The sequence below is a fragment of the Ornithorhynchus anatinus genome, chromosome 9 (assembly GCF_004115215.2).
Source record: "Ornithorhynchus anatinus isolate Pmale09 chromosome 9, mOrnAna1.pri.v4, whole genome shotgun sequence".
NCBI classification, from domain to species: domain Eukaryota; kingdom Metazoa; phylum Chordata; class Mammalia; order Monotremata; family Ornithorhynchidae; genus Ornithorhynchus; species Ornithorhynchus anatinus.
In genome coordinates, this window is record NC_041736.1 from 22590800 (window position 1) to 22597338 (window position 6539).

At 46.8% G+C, this 6539-nt stretch overlaps 1 long non-coding RNA gene across 1 annotated transcript; it reads left to right on the forward strand.

Moving 5' to 3' along the window:
- Window positions 1-4743: 4743 nt before the first annotated feature.
- Window positions 4744-5949, forward strand: LOC114814278. The gene is made up of 2 exons (XR_003762052.2): window positions 4744-4812; window positions 5589-5949. It is a non-coding gene; the product is annotated as an uncharacterized LOC114814278 (long non-coding RNA).
- Window positions 5950-6539: the final 590 nt, after the last annotated feature.

Here is a 6539-nt window from a genome sequence, read left to right on the forward strand (position 1 = left end):
GGGCAAGTCGCTTAACTTCTCTGTGCCTCAGTTTCTTCATCTGTTAAATGGAGGTTCCCCTGTTCTCCCCCACTTTAGATTATGAGTCTCATGTAGGACCGGGACGGTGTCCAAACTAATCATCTTGTATCTACTCCAGGCTTAGCACAGTGCTTGGCACATTGTACACATTCAACAAATACTATTACTACTGTCAGTATTTCAGAAAGCTGCGTGTGATAATCCTTTATGAATGTAAAATAGATTCCCTCATGTATATAAAATAGATCATCAGTCTGGATGACTCTCTAGTGAGAAGGCATTAATGACTTCTCATCCTGGAGAAGAGATCAATCGAGTAAATAGCAGATCATTTGTCTGGAGGAAGATTAATATTTCAAAGGTAGCGGTGGCGAAGTTCGAGTGATTTTTCCAATAATCTCTATTTTCTCTCATCTAGGCAGCCAGGGATATGGCAAATGTCATTCTTATCCCCCCTGGCTTCCCAATACTGTTTTATCTCTGTACTTCAGTCAGTGTTATTGATTGAGTGCTTAGTGCGTGCAGAGCACTGTACTGAGCGCTTGGGAGAGTTCAGGACAAGAGTCGGTAGACACCTTCCCCGCAGTCCAAAACAATAGAGATCCCTGCCCACAAGAAGTTCACAGTCAAGAGAGGGAAACAGACGTTAACATTTACAATTACAGGTAGCTCCACTAAAATAAATTACAGATTACAAATTACGGGGAAATTACAGGGAAATGGTAGAGTGTAGGTTATATACACTCGATTCCTACAGTCCCTCATCTTAGACCCCCGTCCTTTTTGCCCTCGATGGTTGCTAATATATATGACTCTGTTACGTTTCACTCTCCCAAGCGCTTAATACAGTGCTCTGCCCCCAGCAAGTGCTCGATAAATACGATTGCTGGATTGCCAATCTCCAAGGTCGCAGGAGTGGGATGCGTAGTTTTTCCTTCGAGAAGGAAAGACCTATAGAAGACAAAATAATGAGGCTCTTTAAAGCAAAAGACCGTGAAGCATGACCCCGGAGAAGACAGGCGTGAGATGGCCCGGAGAAAGCGAGGCGATTGGTCAGGGTGGAGAGAGGCTTGCCATTGGTTAGGTCGCAGCTGCTGGGGATGGCTGCTTTGGTATCTGTAGCATGTTGATGTGTGAAGTGCAAAAATGAATCCTATTCCTCAGGAGAGCCCCGCATATGTCAAGTATATTGTCTCATTAAGCCAATCCATTTATCAGCCCACTGAATGCCAATTAAATCGCACAGGATGAGGCAGGTATATGGTGAGAGGTTGGTGCCAAACTTTATCACAGCTGAGCTTTTCCGGCTGAATTCATTCCACGCGGCAAGATGGCCGACGCGTCGAAGCCAAATTAAATGTTCTCGAAATCAGCCCCTTCAGAAGGTCAAAATTCCACAGCCTGGCATGGAACGGAATGTCAGTTCTCGGTTTTACTTTCAGTTCCAATGAAGATGTCAAGGCCCAGGCCCAGCCAGTGCCAAATGTCTTCACAGCGTGCAAATTAGATCAGTGTAATTTCATCAGGCCGGTGATCAGACTCTGCCGTGGTTATGGCTGCGTTCGCCGTGGCTGCCACGGCCACGAGACAGCCAGGCACAGCTAAGTCCGGTGCTGCCCTCGGAAAGAGCAGGGTTCGGATCTACTAGATCGCTCCCTAAATGCCTCTCCTTGGAAACCGGTCCCTCCACCTAGAAATGCTGCTCAGAGAGTGGGTGACGTGGAGGATGATTGGAACAAAAACCTCCAACTGGTGAATATCAGAATAAGCCCAAGTAAGTGAATGAGTCACTCAACCAGGCTGCTAAAATGGATATTACGAGACCGATAGGCCTTCCCTTTGGGCCCAAACACAAAATTTTCCCAATAGCAGATGTGGGTGACCGTATTTACAACAAAGGCGCTACCATTCCGACTATTCAGTGGCACAGATAAGGGGATTGGGCTTCTCCCCACTGAACTTTCCCCTCAACAAACACATCTATGATGAATCTAGAATCCCCCCTGTTGAATTAAGTCGAAATTCCTCTAGGGAAACTGGAGGGAAAGAAAGATGAATAGCCAGTGAATGAAAAAGAAAGATAAATGAAAAACTCCTCCTTGATAAAATGCTCTGACCAAGATACGGTAATTAGACTGTGACTAATTTATAATGCTTCCTTCGAAAAGGCACCTAGCAAGAAGAAAGAGGAGGAGGGGGATTTGGTAGGGCTAGATTAGTTTCCTGCGGGTTAAACCTGGAAATTAATCAATTTGGAAGGAAAAAGGCCACTTCACCCCACCTAACTTGTCCACTTTCAAATGCATTCTCTTCAGAATCCGGAAAACAGCTGAGTTTCTGAAATTGAAATATTATTTTCTTTCTTCGATTCTGGCTTCTGGGCTAAGTGTAGCCGTGTCTGGTGTGTTCCTGACAAAAGCTAGAATGGGAAAAGGTGCAATCGCACGGCAACTGGTTGTTCTCGATCGATCAGTGGAATTTATTGAGTGCTCAGTGTGAGCAGAGCCCTGTACTAAGCACTAGGGAGAGTGTTGATGGACGTGATTCCCGTCCTCCAGAAGCTTATAATATATTGGGGGAAGCAGTCGCTCAAATAAATTATGGTTTGGGGAAGTGGTAGAATATAAGGATAGGTAGATCAGTGCTGCGGGCATTGGGTATTAGCGTACTCAGGGTTTACAATGCAGAAGGGAGGGAAAATAAGGTGGGGAAACGATAGGTTAGTCAGTGAAGCCTGGTTGATTCTAATAAGGGAAGCAAGACTGAGAATCTGGTTTTGCATGCTGAAGATTCTTCATGTTTGGAGAAGATTCACAGTTTGACATCTTCTATGTCCTTACCCTGTGACGGCAGTTATCATCATTGAATGTCAGAACCCAACACATGCTTTTCAGATTCTTAACCTCGGGAGAAGAGCAGCATAACTCCTTTGGGAAACGCCTTTTTTCACATAAGAGTAGCTCGATTTTTGGAAAATAAAGCTTTATTTCCTACATCACAAATGGAACGAAGTGCATTTGAAGCGGTCGAAACACTTGGGAACAAATGAAAACCCATAAATGATTTTTCAGGTAAGCAGGAACTGGATGATAAAGCATGCTGTCCACCTAAAATACAGAGTATGGCAGTCTTAACAAGCCAGTGAGTTAAATGACTTCAAAACTTATTTGAAAGCAACTACCTTCAAAACTGATGTCACTGAAGTTACTACGGTTGAAAATGAGTTGTCTCTTTCTCCACTCGCCATATAGAAATAAAATTATTTGTTTGCCATTTCCTCAATATGCTGGTTGAAAGAATTAGATGGATGATTCTCTGCCTTCGTTTTTTGTTTTTTTGCCTTGACTAGGATTCCAACTAATGGAGCAATCAATCAATTAATCAATCCGTCAATCAGTGGTGTTTACTGAACACTTCATTTAGTTCATTCAGTTGTATTTCTCGAGCGCTTGTTGGGTCAAAAGCACAGTACTGAGCGCTTAGGGGAGTAATAATAATCATGATAATGATGGCATTTGTTAAGCATTTACTATGTGCCGAGCACTGTTCTAAAAGCTGGGGTAGAAGAGAGTACAGTACAACAGAGGTGGTGGTCATGTTCCTTGCCCTCAAGGAATTTACAGCCTAGAGGACAATCCCTGCATTATTAAAAAGCCTTTTATGAACCAGGTGCTGAGCTTTGGAATTCATTTCATTCATTCATTCAATAGTATTTATTGAGCTCTTACTCTGTGCAGAGCACTGTACTAAGCGTTTGGAATGTACAAATCGGTAACGGATAGAGACAGTCCCTGCCCTTTGACGGGCAATAACTGTGGTACTTGTTAAGCGCTTATTATGTGCCAAGCACTGTATTAAGCGCTGGGGTAGATACAAGCTAACCAGGTTGGACACAGAACCTGGCCCATATGGGACCCATTCATTCATTCAGTAGTATTTACTGAGCGCTTACTATGTGCAGAGCACTGTACTAAGCACTTGGAATGTACAAATCGGCAACAGATAGAGACAGTCCCTGCCCATTGACGGGCTCACGGTCTAATGGGGGCAGACAGACAGACAGACAAGAACATTAGCAGTAAATAGAATCGAGGGGATGTACATCTCATTAAAACAATAGCAATAAATAGAATCAAGGCAATGTACATCTCATTAACAAAATAAATAGGGTAATAAAAATATATACAATTAAGTGCTGAGGGGAGGGGAAGGGAGAGGGGGAGGAGCAGAGGGAAAGGAGGGGAAAAGGGGGCATAGCTGAGGGGAGGTGAAGGGGGGCGTAGAGGGGCAGCAGAGGGAGCAGAGGGAGAAGGGGAAGCTCAGTCTGGGAAGGCCTCTTGGAGGAGGTGAGCTCTAAGTAGGACTTTGAAGAGGGGAAGAGAGTTAGTTTGGCGGAGGTGAAGAGGGAGGGCATTCCAGGACAGCAGGAGGACGTGGCCCAGGGGTCGACGGCGGGATAGGCGAGAACGGGGGACGGTGAGGAGGTGGGCGGCTGAGGAGCGGAGCGTGCGGGGTGGGCGGTAGAAAGAGAGAAGGGAGGAGAGGCAGGAGGGGGCGAGGTGATGGAGAGCCTTGAAGCCCAGAGTGAGAGGTTTTTGCTTCGTGCGGAGGTCGATAGGCAACCACTGGAGGTTTTTAAGAAGGGGAGTGACATGCCCAGAGCGATTCTGCGGGAAGATGAGCCGGGCGGCGGAATGAAGAATAGACTGGAGGGGGAGAGACAGGAAGGAGGGAGATCAGAGAGAAGGCTGACACGATAATCCAGCCGGGTTATTATGAGAGCCTGTAACGGTAAGAGAGCCGTTTGGGTGGAGAGGAAAGGGCGGATCTTGGCGATATCGTAAAGGTGAGACCGGCAGGTCTCGGTGACGGATCGGATGTGTGGGGTGAACGAGAGAGCCGAGTCAAAGATGACCCCGAGGTCGCGGGCCCGAGAGACGGGAAGGACGGTCGTACCGTCCACGGTGATAGGGAAGTCAGGAAGAGGACAGGGCTTGGGAGAGAAGATGAGGAGCTCAGTTTTGGCCATGTTGAGTTTTAGGTGGCGGGCAGACATCCAGGTAGAGACGTCCCGGAGGCGGGAGGAGATACGAGCCCGAAGGGAGGGGGAGAGGACAGGGGCAGAGACGTAGATCTGTGTGTCATCTGCATAGAGATGATGGTTGAAGCCGTGAGAGCGGATGAGTTCACCGAGGGAGTGAGTTTAGATGGAGAACAGAAGAGGGCCGAGGACTGACCCTTGAGGAACCCCAACAGTTAGAGGATGGGAGGGGGAGGAGGAGCCCGCGAAGGAGACCGAGAATGAAGGGCCAGAGAGATAAGAGGAGAACCGGGAGAGGACGGAGTCCGTGAAGCCAAGGTGAGATAAGGTGTGGAGGAGAAGGGGACTCAGGCTTAATCCCCATTTTCCAGATGAGGGAACTGAGGCAAGGAGAAGTGAAGTGACTCACCCAAAGTGGCACAGCTGCCAAGTGGCGGAGCTGGGATTAGAAGCCAGGTCCTTCTGACTCCCAGGCCCGTGCTCTATCCACTAGGCAATGCTGCTTCTCTTCTTTCTGTTCTTCCAGGCACTGACCCAGGAAAAGTCTTACTGATTGCTAAAGCCTGCAGACTTCACGAAGCAGGAAGTCGAACAAAACACCTTCACATCAAGAGGTTCCTGTGACATTTTTGGCACCAAGGTGACAAATGAACACCTTCAGAAAAGTACTATTAGATTATTCTCTTCACGGGCTCTATAACGAACAACTCCCTGTGCTGAGAAAGGTCTTAGGGCACAGCACAATAAATTCAACAAAAATCCTCAGTGAAATCTGAAAGAATTACTTATGAATGAACTACTGAAGTCACTTAAAATCAAGTCGTCTCAGGCTTTGGATTTTGCTATGATTCTTCCAATAAACACACCTGCAAATGCCATGGAGGTCACTGCGGAGATCTTTTGTGACTCAACCTTTCATAGTATCAGGACAAAGGTACTGATGTCCCTCATTTTATTCAGTAACATGAGTGTGCTGCCTGCTCGGTAACGGGAAACACCTAAACTCCATTATCTGGGTACATTAGGCTCCATGACCTTTGAAATTCGTTCCAGGAGCCCAGAAAGGTCATTTGAAACTGTTTTTGTTATCACGCTTACCTTCAGACAACTAATTTCTTTGGGTTTTGCCGGATTTCTCTCTCGTCCATTTGCTTTTCCATTATGCATGATGAGAGAGAAAGAAAGAGGGGTGTTCGGGGGGTGGAATTCATGGAGAAACAGCATGGCAGAGTAGGTAGAGCACGGGCCTGGGAGTCAGAAGGTCATGGGTTGTACTCCCGGCTCCGCCACTTGTCTTCCGGGCGGTCTTGGGCAAGTCACTTCGCCTCTCTGTGCCTTGGTTACCTCATCTGTAAAATGGGGATTAAGAGTGTGAGACCTAGGCGGGAGAGGATTGTGTCTGACTTGAATTGTTTGTATCCACCCCAGTGCTTAGTACAGTGCCTGGCTCATAACACGTGCTTAACAAATACCTACT